Consider the following 18,876-nt stretch of genomic DNA (forward strand, 5'->3'; position numbering starts at 1 on the left):
CTCCCACCGCAGCCCTGCGCCCAGGGGGGCCTGGGGCGGGGCATTGCTCCAGCAGACACAGAGGGCAGAGTCCGGCCCCGCAGGCATGCCCATCTTGCTGTGGTGCCTCTCTTCCCTCCCTGGGGAAGCTTCTGGAACCCACTGCCCTGGAGAGCATCCAGCAGGCAGGTGATTCACAAAGAGCAGCCAGCGCTCAGCAACCATACTTGAAGAATAAGCCAGCACTGGAGAGAGCCTGCACCACCCCAGGCTTCCGTCACTTGTCCAAGAATGACCAGGCTAGTACTTGGAAGGGGTTGGGATTAGCAAGGAACTCGGTCTGCCCCTGGAACCTCAGCCACGGCTCTTCGACCCACTCCTGATTGGAGGACCCCGGCTGATCCATTTCGCCCAGGCCATGCTGACTCCCAATTTATTCTGTATTTCCCAGTAAAAGAGCCCCCACATTCCAAAAATAAAAGTCTCTGGTTCCAGGCCCATGCTCCTGAAACCCTAAAGAATTTTCTATGGGATATTAGGGAATAGGATCCTGAGCCCAAGAAGTTACGACCAAAGAATAAGCCAGGCACCCAGTCGTTCACGCTTGTAATCCTAGCTTCTCGAAAGGCTGAGATCTGAGAATCAGGGTTCTAAGCCAGCCCAGATAAGAACTTCCCTGACACTCATTTCTAAAACTAGCAGAAGGCCGGAAATGAAGCTGTCCTAGTCCTGAGCGGAAAAAGCTAAGGGAGCAGCACCCAAGCCACTGAGTTCAAGCCCCAGGACTGGTACACAAAAAGAAAAGAAAGAAAGAATAAAGAACAATGTAGCTTAACCACCAGGTGGCAAGAACACAGTTGTAGAGATGGTCATAAATGGCACAGGCAGCTCCTCACACGTCTACATGCACGCGAGCACACACCAGGACACGTTCACAACCTTCCCCATTTTGCCCCATCTTGGCCCTTTTCTAAGGGAGAGGAAAGATGCTGTGGGATCCCTGGTGAAAAAGAAGATCCCCTTGGTTCATCACAGGAACCCCTGAACAGAGTGCTAATGGTTTGTTTCACATTTGTTCCATGAGTTGGAGGTTTATCTGGATTAATGTGCACATTTTAGAAATGTCACTGCCCCTTAGAGAATTAAGCCCATCAGTCATTACCCATTAATGTGAATTACTTTCATCGGTCCAGTGAGTGGCTCCGAATCCATTCCCCAATTAATAATGTGAGCTTATAAAGTAGGATTCGGAGACAGGAGGAGCCAAGCAATCTTTGCAACCTTTTGGAGATCACCTTTCACAGATGGGGGCCTGGTCCTGTGCTCTGAGAGCACTTACTGGATGTAATGGCTACGTGTGCTTTGGAAAGCTACCCAAGTCTTCCTCCTTGGGAAAAACCAGAGGAACAGAGAGACAGAGCAGGAAGAAAAGGAATAAGCAATCAGCTGAGGAAAGAAGTAAATATGAGAATAAAAACAAAAAAAAATAAGTGGAAAGTCATGAAGAAAGGACAAAGGGACAAGGACCAGCTTAGAAGAAGCAATAATTTTGAAAGGAAAAACAGGTCAGATTTTAAGTTGTGTTACTGAACTAACCACCTTAAAAAACAGCAACAGAAGAAAAACCTCCCAAAAAGAAAAGAAAGAGATCGAGATACAAAGAAGTTTCACAATGAAGGGAAAAAAATTCTTTGTGTTTTTATCCAATTAAAACTTCGGTGTTTAGTTAAAATACGTTCTTAGACATCCCATAGATATTCCTTAAATTTTTGTTTTAATTGAAAAATACATATACTAATGAGTAGTACCTTTATTGAACCAGATAATAATCCTACTAATTATACAAATTTGTGAACAATTTTTATCACTAATCCTGTAACTAAATATACTTTATTCAATACCTTAATTCTTTCCCTTTCTGGGACTTTTTATCTTTCTCTCCTCAGCTACCTCAACCTTTCTCTCTCTCTCTCTTTCTCTCTCTCTCTCTCTCTCTCTAATATATATATATGTATATATGTGTGTATTTATATATATATATATATTTTTTTGGTTGATTGTGGGTCTGAACTGTGGGCCTAGGCACTGTCCCTCAGCTCTTCAGGCCAGGCTAGTGTTCTACCACTTGAGTCACAGCGCCACTTCCGGCTTTTTTTTTCTGCTTATGTGGTGCTGAGGAATTGAACCCAGGGCCTCATGCATGCAAGGCAAGCACTCTACCACTGAGCCACCTTCCCAGCCCCAACCTTCTATTTATTTTTGCAGGTAACCAGGATTTCAACTCAGGGTCTGGAGTTTGCCCAAGGTGCTTGCACAACTGGCTCAACCTCTTGACCCATGCCATCAATCTTACTTTTTGCTGATGATTTTATAGGCAAAGTCTCAAGAACTTTTCTGCCCAGGGTGGTCTTAAACAGTGATTCTCTAGATCTTAACCTCCTGAGTAGCTAGGATCACAGGCATGATCTGTGTCTCTTGAGGAGACAAGGTATAAACATATAAGCAATCTAGCAAACAAATAAAGAATACATTAAGATCTCAAATGTTTTATAATGAACAATAGTTAATTGTGTTCACATTCCTATGGTTCTAGTGTGTTCTACTAAGTGTACCTGCATTAAGTCATTTGATCCTCACGACAATTGTATCATGTCAGCATGGTTATTTTCCACATTTTACAAGTAAGGAAATAGACCATAGGTAACAGTTTATTGGGGATCCTCATGACTGACTCAAGGAAGGCTTCCTGGAAGAAGCTATACTAGACTTAAATATGGGTAGGATTTATGGCTTGGCAGCAGTCTCGAGGATATACCAATAAACAAGAGCTGATTAAGAAAGAGGGCAAAACTGAGGGAAAGACACACTGCAAGAACCATGGAGAACCTGAGGGGTGGGGCTGGGGAGCGGGGAGGCAGAGATTCCTGAGGCTGCCTCACTGCTGATGGCGGGCGACCCGGATTCTAGGGAAGGACTGGAGTTCCATTCAAGGGTTCTTCAGTGATTCTCCATCTTGGGCCCTGCACACACACACACACACACACACACACACACACACACACACACACACACACACACACACACACACACACACACACCTTTAAGCTCTCAGCTGAGTGCTATGCGTGGGGTATGGTTTGTCCCCCCAGAGGCTCATGAGCTACAAGCATAGTTTACAAGGTGGAGAACCTTTAAAAGACAGGGCTTAGTACAAGGTCATTAACTCATCTGGGGCTGGGTCCTCATTCAGAGATTAATGCTGGCCTCGTGGAGTGAGTCAGCTCTGTCAAGGTGGGGTTTTTTTGTTTTTGTTTTTGTTTTGTTTTGTTTTCCTTGTCGGTCATGGGGCTTGAACTCTGAGCCTGGGTGCTGTCCTCAACTCTTTAGCTCAAGGATAGTGCTCTACCACTTGAGCCACAGTGCCAGTTCCAGTTTTGTGAGTGGTTTATTGGAGATAAGAGTCTCATGGACTTTCCTTCCAGGGCTGGCTTTGAACTGTGATCCTCAGATCTCAGCTTCCTGAGTAGCTAGGATTGCAGGCGTGAGCCACCAGCACCTGGCAAGGTGGGTTGTCTTAAGTGACTCTCTCTCTCTCTGCTTTCCTGTCTCCTTGAGTTACGTCTCCCTCTGGCATAGACCCTCACCATGAAGCCACCTTTCATTAGGGCCTCACCAGAGGCTGAACCAATGAAATTGCTTGATTGTGGGCTTCCAGCCTCTAAAACAGTGAGCTAAATAAACCTCTTTTCTTTGTAAAGCATCCACCCTTGAGCACCTTGTTATAGCAACAGAAAGTGTGCTGATATGTTAAGTATTTGGAAAATGAATTGATTATATTTTAATTAAATGGGTGTTACAGAGGACAGAATTCATAGAAAGGCAGACATTTCTTTTTGTCAAGAAAGAAATCAGTTACTCAAAAAAAAAAAAAAAGATACCATTAAATGCAAACACTGTTCATTCTTCTTAACAGACAGCTCAAGTTGAATTGTTACACTTTAGTGCCATCTTCCCAATCTGAGAAAAGGAAGGGCCTGTACTAGGTACTTTTATTCTAGAGTAGATTTCTTTTAAAACTCTTGATTTAGTCTATATAAAAGCCCTAGTAAATTAATATTTAAATTAACTGAAGCAGTATTTTTTCTAAAAAGAAAGCCTTCTTAATATGCCAAATGGTTGAACATCTTACTAGGTAAGAAATATATCACTTTTATAAAGTGATATAATTGTTGGGACTAAATCTTTTTGTCTCTTAGCAATATCAACATTAGGATTGACAGGTAGCTTATTAGTTTTACCATGTTCAAAAAAGGATCTGAACTGAATATAACTTTTTGTTTATTTTTTTCTTATAAAAATCCTTTAATACAAAAAGGAACCCTACTGGGGCTGGGAAGGTGGGTCAGTGGTAGAGCGCTTGCCTTGCATGCCTGAGGCCCTGGATTCGATTCCTCAGCACCACATAAGCAAAAACAAAAAAGCCGGAAGTGGCGCTGTGGCTCAAGTGGTAGAGCGCTAGCCTTGAGCTGAAGAGCTGAGGGACAGCGCCCAGGCCCAGAGTTCAGGCCCCACGACCGGACCCAAAAAAAAAAAAAAAAAAAAAAAGGAACCCTACTGCATTGTTGGTGGGAGTGTAAACTTGTTCGACCACTCTGGAAAGCAGTATGGAGGTTCCTCAAAAGACTATACATAGAGCTCCCCTATGAACCAGCAATCCCACTTTTGGGCATTTACTCAAATGATCACAAACAAGGCTATACTAAAGCTACCAGCACAACTATGTTTATTGTAGCATTATTCACCATAACTAAGGCATGGAACCTACCCAGATGTCCCTCAGTAGATGAATGGATCAAAGAAAATGTGATATAATATATATATATATACATATATATGTGCATATATATATATATATATATATATATATATATATAATGCTTCCATCAGAATGACACTGCCCCGTTTGTCAGGAAGTGGAAAATCTTGGAAAAAATTATATTAAGTGAAGTAAGCCAGGACCAAAGGAACCTAGGTCTCATGGTTTCACTTATTTGCAATAACTAGTATATGTCTAGGAGAATCTTACCAGACAAGCAGAAAAGGTCAAAAGCTATGTGCATACGACCATATAAAATGATGCTAAGCGAAATGAACCCCAAGATAGGGACACAAAAGGTTTTACCTCTCCTGTTGTTCTTTTTAATGTACTATATGTTTATTTTTGTTTCTTTTGTGTGTTCTTCCCCCATGGTATAACCCCTGTTGTCGCTGTATTTGATTCTGGTGCCCTACATCTTATATGTACATTTTTCTAATTTAGGGAGGGGAAGGGAAAAAACAAAATGCTTAAATAGAGATACAGGTTGACCCATTGTAACAATGAGATGTACAAGACATTATGTTGAAAACGAACTTTACAACTTAGGGGGGAGGGAGGTGTTGGGAAGATGGGGAGGGAAGGGAAAAACAAAGGAGGGGGTAGCAACGTTTCATAGGAAATGTACTCATTGCCTTACTCATGTAACTGTAGCCCCTCTCTACAGTATCTTTACAATAAAAATATTTTTAAACTTCTTTAATAGACAATCTCTCTTTATATAAAGAGACAGTCTTTCTTGAAATAATGTAATAAATAAATATTTGGCTCTATTTGGTAGCTTCCATTCCACTAAATAGATAAAGCATGAGACCTTTAAATTTTCACATTGTTTTCAGTAAGACTTGTCATATGTAAGGAAATGTGACAAAAGTGAATTGAATGCTACAGTTTTGTTTTACACATTGCAAATACTAGAGTACCAAATATTCAATTTATTTACAAAAGGAATCATTTCTCTTCCATTTTTCCACTTGCCTTACAGACTTCTCTCTTTTGAAAGCAGAAATGAAGCCAGGCACCAATGGCTCATTCCTGGAATCCTACCTACTCAGGAGGCTGAGATCTGAGGGTCATGATTCAAAGCCAGGCTGAGAAACAAAGTCTGGGAGACTTTTATCTCTAAAAAAAACTAGCAAAAAGAAAAAAGATTTAAAAGATTTACAGAAATAAGAGTACACTGTATGCATATATGGAAGTGTGACAATGAAACAGTCCTTTTCCTATAGAACTAATGGATGCTAATTATTTTTTAAAACTTTAAGAGGGTCTCATTATGCTCAGTCTTGAACTCCTGGGCTGAAATGATCTCCATTTCTCATCCTCCTGAGTAGACTGGCACTACAAGTGTACAACCAAGCCCAGATAAAAGATAGGAAATAAATAATGGGAAGTCATTTTGACCTGGGAGTGAAGTGACTCTAAGGTCTCTTGGTGTGGTATTTGCTGACTGTATCAAGGCTTAGTATTAGCAAAAGAAAGAAAGAAAGGTGTCAGACAGCTAGAGTAAAGACCAGCCTGGGAAAGAAGAAACTCATACAGGGCCTCTAAAGCCAGTTTCCAACAACTCATTGAACAACTGTCTTTCCAGATGAACTTCCTGTGCTGCAATGTAACATTACTGGTCTATGAGGAAATATGCCTAGTGCCATTTGTGCAGTCCAGTGCAAGTAGGAATCTGAATTTGTTCAGTTAGCACATGGTTTTTCCTTTGCCATTACTTATTAGATCAGTAATTTAATTGACTCAAACTTTGCTTCAAAGGCATGGGATTAAAAATAAATAATTGAAATGAGGGCTATTCCCTTCAAACTGTAAGGTTCATTTCAGTCCTAAGGTCCTGGTTTAGTCAATAAATGTTCCTTACTTCCTGTAACCGATCACACGTATTCCAGAAATTATTTCCTCTTGATGAGGTGGGGGTGGGTCAGAGGGCAGGAATTCACCTAGTTTAGTACTTTCTGTTGGAAATAATCTCTTGCAGGTTGCACTTAGTCTGCCTGGGGATTGTATTCAATCAAACAGCAGGTGTAAACTCCCTGCACAGGTGGCCCTCCATCCCTGCCCAAGATGGTTGGTTGCAGGGAGAGTGTAAGTACCCCCCAGAGACAGATGAGGGCGCTGTGGCTCACCAGAGCAGTCTCTAGATGCCATCCTTCATTCTGCCCCTGCAGTATGCAGCTAGAGAAACCACATTTATGTTCTGGTTCTTGAGGTGTGGTCCTAGTTTAGAGCCGTTTATTCAATAGCCTCTGATACAAACATCTCTTCAACTAACATGAAGTAACCACTGGCTCTAAATAAGCCACACGTGTGCACCCTAACCCATGTGGAGGGCCCCAGGAAATGTCTGCATCTTGGCCAGCCTACTTGGCCAAGGCAGATCGGCCACCTTAGCACTGTCTTCCTTAGAGTCTTCCACCCACCACTACTTCTGACCAGTTGGCTCTAGGTCAGTCCAGGGGTCCTTCAGGTGCTTCTTCTCCAGTCCAAGGCAGGGCAAATAAACCCCGCAGTTCATAAAAGTCCCCTGCTTTCATTGGTTTGGGCTGTTATAATAAAAATTCAATACACTGAGTGGCTAAAACAAGAACCATTCATTCATTTCTCCCTGTTCTGGATGCTGGTGAGTCCAAGATCCAAGGATCTGCATGCAAAATTGCAGCAATGCTATGGTTTAGGGACAGATTCGATTCTGATTGGCCAGGGACCAGGTGTCTGCTTGAGCCATCGAGGCTGACATCTCCTGTGGTTAATCTTCTGTTGACTGGGTTTCAAAATCTTGTTCTGGGATGTTCTTCAATCTTTAAATAACCGTTCTCAAAAATTTTGCAACCTTTGCAACATTAACTCAGAGCAGGAATTAGAGACGGACACAAGTTAACTCTAGAAGCTGTCACAAAATGGCTTTAGTTTGGTTCTTACAAAAACTATCCAGCTCTCATAGGCCCACCTCTCAATACTGCCACAGTGACAACCAAATTTCAACAGGAGTTTGGAGGACACAAATCATCATGGAAAAACAATTGGAAAGGTGTTTTATCTTGAGGAACAGATAGTCCCAGACCTGTGGTTTGTGCGTTTGCCTGAAGTGTCTCTTATAAACAAATGTGGCCTGTGTATGCAACCTAGAGGTACAGCTGGAGGAGGAGTTTAGGCCTGAGCCACTGGCAGTACGGGCTCAACAACACAACTTTTTAAAATGCAGCTTTGAACTTAGACCTAAGGACAAATGTATTTTCATTCAACAGCTGAGCTTCCTAGCTGGTTCCTGACACTGACCAGGGTGCTAATACCGGCCACCTAAAAGCTCGGTTGGACATTTTCTCAGGCGTGTCTCTGTTTCTGCAAAGTATAAGAAACCATTGGTAGAATCAGCTTGGAAAAAATGGTTTTCTGCTTAATACTGGCAGTTGCATTCATGTTATTTTCAGTTGCTTCTTCGTGAGCCTTATCCTTATAGAGCTAAATGTCTAACCAACCTTAATTCCTTATTTCCAAGGACCTTGCCAATTTACAGTGTTAAGCTCATGCTGTTCTTATTTTAGAGGCCACCATCTGGTGTTAATATGAGCTGAAATCAATGCAGAGGTGATATCTTCTTTTTCCTGCCTTCCAAACCCTATCATTAGTCCTTGTTCAATGGGCATGTCATGGACCTTCCTGTTCTCTTAGGAAAGAATATTGCTCAAGCTGTGCAAAGAACTTTAAAATTACTTTCTGAAGAACAGCCAAATGCTAAACTATGAAGATGAGAGTCCGCTTTCTAGTTCAAGGTCATCCTAATAGAAAAGTTAAGACTGTATCAGGGTCCTAGTTTTTAACCTCATTTCTCATTTTCCTAGGTAGTAGATCATCTCAAAGATGTTTGTTTGGCCTAGCCACTCAATAACCACACACACACACACACACACACACACACACACACACACACACACACACACACACACACACACACACACACACACACACACACACACACACACACACACACACACACACACACACACACACACACACACACACACACACCAGAATACTCCTTACCTTCACCTTTGTCATTCAATCACAAGCCACCATTGTTTCTAGCCTGGGTTACTTCAATAAGGATTTCAAATTTACTCTTACATTCAGTCTCTCAAACAATAGCAACATCATGCTTTCAAGCAAAAAAAAAAATCTGTTTCATATAATTGCTGTGACGGCTTTCTGTCACATCTACCAAAAAAATTAAAACCCCTTCCTCCTCTACAAGGACTTGAAGGATCTATTCCCTGCTCTTTCTCTTTCTCTCCCCCTTCTCCACCCAATCTGCTTCTTCCTACCTCATCCACTGTGTACTATACTTTAGATCCTGAACATCTCTGACTGGAGATTAGTCAAAACTTTAAGAAACCTTTAAGTCGTTAAGAGATGTGCCCTTGGAGGAGGCTGCTCTTAAGATTGAGACCTTGAGCTCTCTCTATTTTTCACTTCCTGGTCATGAGGTCAATGGTTTTTGCTCTACCACAAGAGGCTGCCATGATGGGCTGCCTCCCCACCGACCCAAAGCACCGGGGCCAGGAAAATCACATTATGTTTTTACTGAGTAATCCAGATATTGAATGGAAAGCTGGTAAGATGTCCAGGGATTTACTGGGATTGAGCAGGTGATCCCCATCGTAAACACTGGGAATGGATAGTCCGGTGAGCTGGAAAGCTGGAGACCATGGGATGGCTGGAGGGTATACAAGGAGCAGGAGCGTGGCTGATGCAGGGGGCAGCCAGGGGAGTGGTCCTGGCCCCTAGCCAGAGGAAAGCTCATTAGCTTGAGACTTCATAGGCTTGGCAGCTGCAGTCCTTAGTTTACAACACCAGTGGGATACCCAGCAACCAAGGGGACAGGACAAGACCAGAGGAATGTGACTCAGAGCCCTTGACTGTCTCTTCTCTGCTCACACTTTTCCCATTATCTGAAGGAGAGAGGCAAAAGAGGAGGAGTTCTGACTGTTTGAAGGACGGAACTATTGATTGTATTTAGTAGACAGCCAACATAGAATATCAGGTCACACTAAATCAAATGGGACATTTTTAGTCTTTTTTTTTTTTTTACTGCAAGTAAGTGATTTGGGAACTTGTCTGAAAGATTTTCTTAGCTATAGACCAAATTTTAAAATATTACTTTTTTCCTATACTTGAGTTATTTGTTGAGTGAAATTATGTGACTCTCCTCCCCTAAATACATATCTCATTCAGTCCGTATGAGACAAAGAAAGATGCCTAGCCTTCCAGGAAAGCTGGAGATGGACAGAAGAAATAAATATTGGAAGAGTGGAATTAAGAATTCCTGGGTTGCTCAGAATGGAAGTCCTAAGGCCACAATTGTGGGAATGTTGATTCCAGAAAAGCAATGCAACTAACTTGAATCTGCTATGGTGGTCAGCATGTACTCACAGTTTGTGCTATTCAGCATCTTTCCTCTTAACCATTCCTCTTTATAGTGCCTTTAAGGTGTATTTTTCTTTTCCGGAATTTGGAAACAACTCTTATGTGGTATTTATTTATTTTTGGTGCTGATCCTAGGACTTGAATTCATGGCCTGGACTCTGTCCCATTACAGCACTATTCCCAATCAAGAAATCGGAGCTAATTAGTACCCATCAGCTGATGAATGGATAAAGAAAATTTGGAAGTGATATATGATGAAATACTATCGAACCATAGAAAAGAATGGAATTCTGGAATTTGTGACAATATGGATGTAATTGGGGATCATTACATCATCATGATTAAATGAAATGAGCTAGGCTCCAGTGGCCTTGTACCACAGAAATCTAGTAATATGGGGGGCGGGGAGGGGAACAAGCCACGATGTCATAGAAGTTGAAAGTAAAATGTTGGTTTTCAGAGGCTGGGGAAGAAGGAGGAAGAAGGAAAGAGTCCAGGGTAAGAGGTTGAGCATCAGCACTGATATAGGTCAGTAGGAGTAAGAAGTTCCATTATACAGTCACAGTAATGTGACTACCAATAGCAGTTACAAATTGTTTATCCCAAAAAGGTAGAAGAAAGGATTTTGAACATTGTTGTCATGAAGAAAAGATGAAATTCTCAAGATATATATTTAATCTCATTATACAATGACTATGCCTATTGAAAAAGATCTCATGATGCCCGTCTCCATTAATTGGTGCCATTTTTGTGTGTTTAGGAATCAGTTAAAGAATAAATGTAATTTTACTTAGAAAGAAAAGTAAACTTCTTGTAAAGTTGGGGGGTAAAAAAGCAGATTCCCTAGTCAATTCTGTCCCAAACTATACAGATTTGCTTCTGTCTTTACAGATAGTAAGAAAAGCCAGAAGCCCCAGATTATCACAGATCCTTCCCATGGAGGAAATTGAGGTGGTAAGATTGATTTCACCTGTTTTGCAAGGGCCACTATACTACAAACTTACCTTGGACTCTAGCCTTGGTCCAAAAAGGACTAACCATAAGTGATATTAAAATATGCTCTTCGATCTTGGTATTGAGTCCCTAAGTATTCTCCTTGCTCTCTTGCTGAGGTGATCCTGTCCTTACCTGACACGATGTTGATGGTTTGCCAGGGATGTGGGAGGCCTGGAAATGTTGCTCTTTGAATGGTCAGACTTAGAGCACAGGGTCTTTTGTCCTGCCTACTTTGTGTCAATGCCTTTCTGGAAGTCCCAGACAGACAGCCCTGTACACATACCTGTCAAGTGGGAGCTTCTGAATCTATACCTTGTGAACCACAATGTAGATACAATTCATGTATGTATTCCAGACCCAGGATAACTCATTATGTAGCTGTTTTGAACACTGTGACCTTTGTATTTTAAATATATATTTAGAAAAGTACTGACATCTTTTATAAATTAGCAGTCATTTCCCTAAATTTTTAACACACTTTCACTTTGTGGCTTAAAATTTGAAATTTGACCCCCCCAAAAAAAAAAATCCTTCCAGGATTAGGCTCCTTAAAATGTGGCTTTAACTCCTGTGACTTCAATGTTAATTGCCTATAAAATGGATTCCCCTCACACACACACACACACACACACACACATACACACACACACACACACACTTAGATGTGAGCTAAATCTCATGAAATTGTGTTTTGATGAATGATAGTTAAACAATTTAAAAACAGACAGATTTAATTTCCAGTGAAATACAACGGGTGTTCAAAAATTTAAAGTGCTTGCTGGGATATGTTTAAAGGTTAAGTAAATGAGTGTATGAATTAGTACAAAATAGACTCATGTTTCTTCTCATGTTTCCTCTTGACAAATCAAAGTTTTAAAGGATTTATTATTTGTGCTTTGATTAGTACATCTGCCTTTCTAAATGTTTAGGTTTCTCTTCAAAAACTTTGGGTAGTGAGAAATGAGCAGAGATGAGGAAGAGAAGTGAGAAGGGGGAAACAGTAATTTGAAGTTGCAAACACTTTTTCAAACTTTAAGCAATTAGTCATCATTAAAAAAAATCTTTCGCAGATTTTCCTTGACTTGGCATTAGCTTTCTTTCAATTTTTTTTTTTTTTTTTGGTGGTCCTGGGCTTGAACTCTGGGTCTGGGCACTGTCCCTAAGCTCTTCAGCTCAAGGCTAGTGCTCTACCACTTGAGCCACAGTGCCACTTCTAGTTTTCTGGTGGTTAATTGGAAATAAGAGTCTCACAGACTTTCCTGTCCAGACTGGCTTTGAACCGCGATCCTTAGATCTCAGCCTCCTGAGTAGCTAGGATTACAGGAGTGAGCCACCAGCACCTGGCAGCATTAGCTTTCTGTAAGTCCCAAGATAGCTGAGCTGCAATTGATTAATTCTGAATTGTCCTCAGCCAATTGCATACGTCAGCACAAAAACAAGATAAACTGTTATTAAAAGACCCTGATTTTATTTATCTTAGCTTAGCACATCTTTTTATTTCTTACTTAACAGGGACTGAACTAGTGAGAAAAACAACAGCATTTTGGCAAAACGAAGGTGACTATTCATTTCACAACTAGCTGACTTCATTCCCCTTTCCTTTCAGTTAAGGCTTGTTTTTATGTCTCTAGAGCAACATATATATACTTTATACTTCTTTGTGAAGTTATAATCCTAGCCTGGGGCTAGTGACTGATGAGCCACGCCTATAATCCCCTCTATTTAGGAGCTGAGATCTGAACATTGGGGTTCAAAGCCAGAAGAGGCAGAAAAGCCCATAAGCTTCTATTTTCAATTAACCAGCAAACAGCTGGGATAGAAGCATGGCTCATGTGCCAATCATGAGCAAAAAAAAAAAGCTGATTGAGAGTGTCAAGCCCTTAGTTCAAATCTCAGTACCACCCCCCACACACACACACAATACACTCCTATTAACAGTTCACAATGTTGTATTAGCACTAAGTTATTTGACTAACAAATATCACTTAGTTTCCTAGGGCAATATACATGTTATGACCATAATTTATGTGTGTAATACGTATATGATCTTGCTGTTTTCTGTTGCTATAACAACAAACTTGAGACCAAGTAGCTTAAAAGAAAAAAAGTTTCATAGGCCCTTGGTGCTAATGGCTGGCAAGACCCAAGAGCATAACACTGCATGTGTTTGCATCCTGACACAGGGCTCACATAGAGAGGCAGGGCATATGGGGTAGCTTAGGTCTGTCTTCTCCTTCTTAAAAACCAACCGGTGCCATCATGCAAGTTCCACCCCTGTGATTTCATCTCAGTCTGATGAATTTGCAAATTAAGTTTCCAGCACATAAATTTGGGGGGGGGGCGCGGTGATCCAATCCAACTAAACTAATTTCAAAGCATGAGAATTCCCATACTACTTCTGACTCATTCATCCACTCAGCTACTCTGTGAAAGCTCCCTCAGTGAATGCTCCTGAAATCCCTCTCAGGCCAGTGCTGGGGATAAACTGTCAAATGACCTGGTTTCGTTGTTCAAGTCGCTTAAACGCTTTACATACTAGTCTATTGCTTACAATGCCTATCACTAACGAATGACAAAGGACTGAATCGATGATTTTTTTCTTAGTATTTTCATTATCCGCATCTTCCACAAGAAGATAAATTAGGAAAATGTCACATAAAAAAGCAGAATAAATCCAAAGAAAAGCTAAAGGAGTAAGCAGAAAGTACTCAAGAATTACAAATAACATAATTAAAATTTAGATACATCTAGCTGTGCAAGGTTGCACATGCTTGTAAACCTAGCACTGGCGAGGCTGAGGCTGGAGAAGAGCAAGATTCTTAACAAGCTTCTTTCTGAAACAAGCAGAAAGAACAAAAGGGAAGGGAGAAAGGGAAGGGAAAGGAAGGAAGGGGAAAGGAGGGGAGGGGAGGGAAGGGGAGGGGGAAGGGGAAGGGGAAGGGGAAGGGAAGGACTAAGCCACAAGAAACACAACAATAAATACAACAGGTAACAGTCTTTGAGAAAACTGAAGATTTAAAAGAGTAATTATTTGGGCTGGGAAGGTGGCTCAGTGGTAGTGTGCATGCCTTGCATGCATGAGACTTTGGGTTCGATTCCTCAGCACCACATAAGCAGAAAAAAGCAGGAAGTGGCACTGTGGCTCAAGAGGTAGGGCACTACACTAGCCTTGAGCTGAAGAGCTGAGGGACAGCGCCCAGGCTCAGAGTTCAGCCCCCTTGACAGACAAAAAAAAAAAAAGTAATTATTTAGTAGGAAGTATCAAAAAATGATCAGAAAGTGCTAATACAGAAAGCAAAGACAATAGGAGGCTCTGAACAAGAAAGCCTGAATGAAGGAAACAGAACCAACTGGGGGAATCCCCAAAACGCTGGAAGATGATGCATGTGTTGACTTGCTCCATGACAGACACCATTCTACTTCATTTGTATCTTATAATAACGTTATGCTGTGTGGCTTGCATCCACACACGAAGATGTATTTTAAAATGTACTTTAGATAAACCCACCATACAACAAAAAAGAACAATGTAAAAAAGAAATGAAAAGAAGAACACTTTTTTTGTTCAAAGTAAAAATAATGAAATCAATAGTACACCTTGAAAAGGCACAATGTGACCCTGAGGATGGAGAGAAACAATCTACAGTGACCACTTTTGCAATAAAATTTCAAAAAGTACTTAAGAGGCTGAGATATGAAGAACTATGGTTCAAAGCTAGACCAGGTAGAAACATGAGAGAGACTCTGTCTCCAAAGTAACCAGCAAAATCCAAGACAGAGCCGTGGCTCAAACAGTAAAGTACCAGCAACGAGCAAACAAGCCAAGCAAGTGTTAGACTCAAAGTTCAAATTGGCGACCCTAAGTTCAAACCAGGGAAGTACTAGTAATAGTAGTAATAAATAATAAAGGTTTTTTTTAAAAAAAAAAAAAAGACCAAACCATAGCAAGAGAGAAATAAAAGCAGATTGTCCTCAAATATTTTGACAGGAATACTCTATGCTAGAAGAAAACTAGAACATATTCAAGATGCTCAAGAAGCTCAAATAAAGAAGACATGTGGGCCAAGGATTTATGTTTACCCATAATGGCAACCAGATGTTAAAGACCATAGACACACCGTGATGAAAATTCTAGACCTCAGAAAACAGTTCCTTTGGGGCCTTCAATGGAATCTGGAGAAAATGACAGGAAAAATATAAGCATAATGATTAGCAGGAGCCCTAGATGTCTACTTACATGGTGAATTAACACTGACTGAGAAATAGGAGAAAAAACAAGTAACCCATCCTGAATATATAGAGATTGTCTAACCACCAAAATGGGAGCGCTCTCAAGAAATCATGTTTCATAATCATATTGCAGAAATACCAGTATTACGAATCCTAGATTATTTTCTGTATACTTTAGAATAAAATCAAACAGTAATTATGTGAGATTTGAGTTTATCCTCTCCATTTTTCCTGGCAACTAGGATTGGTGCTGTGGAGAGAAGGATACGTAGATAGATATTGCAGGGACTAAGTAAATCCTCTGCTGTCTTGATGGCTTTGACTGTATTTTGTTGCTATCATGGAGAAGTAAAGATGAAGCAATTGAGGAAGAATAGGCGTTTGCTTCACTTGCAGTTCTGGAAGGGTGGGAAATCTGAGATCATGGTAGCAGCCTCTCCTCAGCCTGTAGCAGGAGCCAGCCTGCTGCTGAGGACTTTGGAGAATCCTGACGTGGCCTGGACAGAGCAGAACTGCTAACTTGGGGCCTTTCCACTGCTTATAAAGTCACCAACTCAACCCTGGGGCCTTGCCATCTGGGGTTTCATTATTTTCGCTCTGAACAAAAAAAAGTGTTCTTCTTTTTTACATTGCTCTTCTTTGTTGTATGGTAGGTTACTCTAAATGACATTTAAAAATACATCTTGGTATGTGGATGTCAGCTACACAGCATCACGTTATTATAAGATGCAAGTGAAGTAGAGTGGTTTCTTGTCATGGAGCAAGTCAACACATGTATTATCTCCCAGAGTTCTGTGGTTCCCCCTATTGGTTCTATTTCCTTCATTAAGTCTTTCTTTTGGATTTCTGAATAAAGCAGAGTAATCAGCACAGAGTGGGAAAGGAAGGGGCGTGGAGGCCATTGAAGCATAAGGGAGAAGATTTAAAATAGTTATCACAGAGAAGAATAAAGTTACCAGGGCAACTTGGGGGTTACTGAGAGACCTGGGGTGCTCATGGAGGATTGTGGCTGTGCATGAAATGTCAGTAGTCATGCTAGTTAAAAGAATGTTTTCAGCCATTTTCAAGGGTAAGCCTGAGTTGGGCTGGGGCTCAGCCAGTGAGCCACTGAAATACAACAGCAATGGGAAGGTGACAAGCAAAGTTGGTGCATGGAGACAGGGTTGGTGTGCCATGTATGTTATCATCGAAAAATGTCATGTTTCACCACAAATACAAGATGTGCCTGCAACTGTGCCTTGTGGATGTGAATCTTTATAAGTACACAGGCATTTGCAGAAGTATCTTAAACAAAAACAGGACAAGTTTAAACTGTATAGAGGAATGTCCAGTGGGAGTTAAGGAGCTTGATTTGAAGGTAATTATTTCTACCAGGCTGTAATATTCAGCATATGATCTTCATGCATTTGGTTTATTACTAGAGTATCTTAAAGACTAAAATGAGTTTATTTCTCAGGGAGAAAAAAAGAAAAGACTATATAATTGATAGTAATTTCTACAGACTCTATTAGTGTCATGCCCAAATCCATTTACTGCAGCCCATCCCCCAATGGATAGGATTGACATGGGGTCTTGGGAGGGAACATGAGGACACAGATACTCTCCATGATGGTGGCCTTAGGGGGAAGAGAGATCAGTGTCCTCTTCTCCCACTCTGTCTCCTTCTTACTGTCCCTCTTCCTCTCTGTTTCTCTCATCCTCTGCCTTTTTTCCTATCCCAACAGCTCTTTCTTCCTCTTCCTCTACCCTTCTTTCTCTCTGTCTCTCTCTCTCATTTCCCATCTCCCTCTCTTTCTCTCCTCTGCTTTTGTCCCTCCCTCTCCTGCCTCTGTCCCTCCCTCTCTCCATGCAAAGACTTAGCTGGAAGGCATGTACCTATCCACAAACCAGAAAGGCCCCCAGCAAGAATCTGACCATGTTGGCCCTGCCCTTGGCTCCGTGGCCTGCAGAGCTATGAGAAGGAAATACTTGCTGGTTAAGCTCTCAATGTGTGGTATTTTTTTTATAGCAGCCCAAACTGACCAAGACAAACACATAAAGTATCTTAGACTTTTGGAATCAGGATTACAATTCATACTGCAAATATATGGGAAAGTTCTCAACTTGAGAATCTGCTCTGCTTATAACCTGTGTGTCAATGAAAATGGAATGTTTATAGGACTATAAAACCTGCCATGATCTCTCGTTTTTTTACAAAGATGTATAAAATACATTTATAGGATTATAACTTTAATTTTATATCTTTCCAGAAGCATATTAAAAAAGCAAAACACCATTCAGTAAGCTAATTCTTATTTGTAGTACAAATCTCCACTAAAAGCCATTTCCCATGGAATCCTTTCCCGGTTGCCTGGTTTGGGGTTAGGTAGCCTTCGAAGACATTCTCATAGCATGGTGAGTTTGCTCCTAGTTGGTTGCAGAGGTATCTCCTCTTACTTAACTTTAAGCTCTTAGAAGATGGGGCTAGACTTGACTTAGTCATCATGGTATCCCTGGTAGCTGGTCTAGCACCACACAACTTAAAGGTTCCTTTTTGTGTGTATGTGTGCTAGTACTAGGTCTTGAACTTTAGCCATCCTTTAGCTTTTTTGCTTAAGGCTATTATTACTTGAGATACGCATCTACTTCTGGCTATGTTAGGTTGTTAATTGGAGTTAAGAGTCTTATAGATTTTTCTGCCCAGGCTAGTTTTGAACTGCAATCCTGCAGCTCTTGAATAACTAAAAGACATGAACCAGATGCCTAAATGGGTTCTTGAACTGAGGGGCTTGAACTGAGGGCCTGGGCACTGTTCCTGAGCTTCTTTACTTCAAGGCTAGCACTCTACCACTTGAGGCACATCGCCACTGTCAGCCTTCTCTGAGTAGTTTATTGAAGATAAGAATCTCACAGACTTTCCTGCCCAGGTTGGCTTCAAATCACCATCCTCACATCTCAGCCTCTTGAGTAGCTAACAGGCATGAGCCACTGATGCCTGACTGGGTTCTATCTTTTTTTTGAATGAGTAAATGAATTATCTCTAGAAAAACCATTCACAGCTTGATAAGAAAAAACAAAAACATACAATATGCTTTAGAGAAATGCAAAAGGTTTTACTTCTCCCTAATTTTGATGAACCAAAGGGAACAGAAAATTCAAAAACAAAATGACAGAGTTTAAAAAATCACCCATGTGTTAGAAATGTTGGAGACATTAAGAAACAAAAAAACACTTTCAGGACACTAAACACAAAACAATACAGTTTGCCAAGAAGCATACAAGAGTATGATACTGAAATGAGTGTGGCCATCCCCAAATCTGCGAAGGCAGATAACAGAGGATTTTTGAGAAGGACAATGGAAGGTCTTGTTAGCATGGAAATGTGTTAG

Source organism: Dipodomys merriami, unplaced genomic scaffold (assembly GCF_024711535.1).
Source record: "Dipodomys merriami isolate MVZ:Mamm:240054 unplaced genomic scaffold, mDipMer1.0.p SCAF_8, whole genome shotgun sequence".
Lineage (NCBI taxonomy): Eukaryota > Metazoa > Chordata > Mammalia > Rodentia > Heteromyidae > Dipodomys > Dipodomys merriami.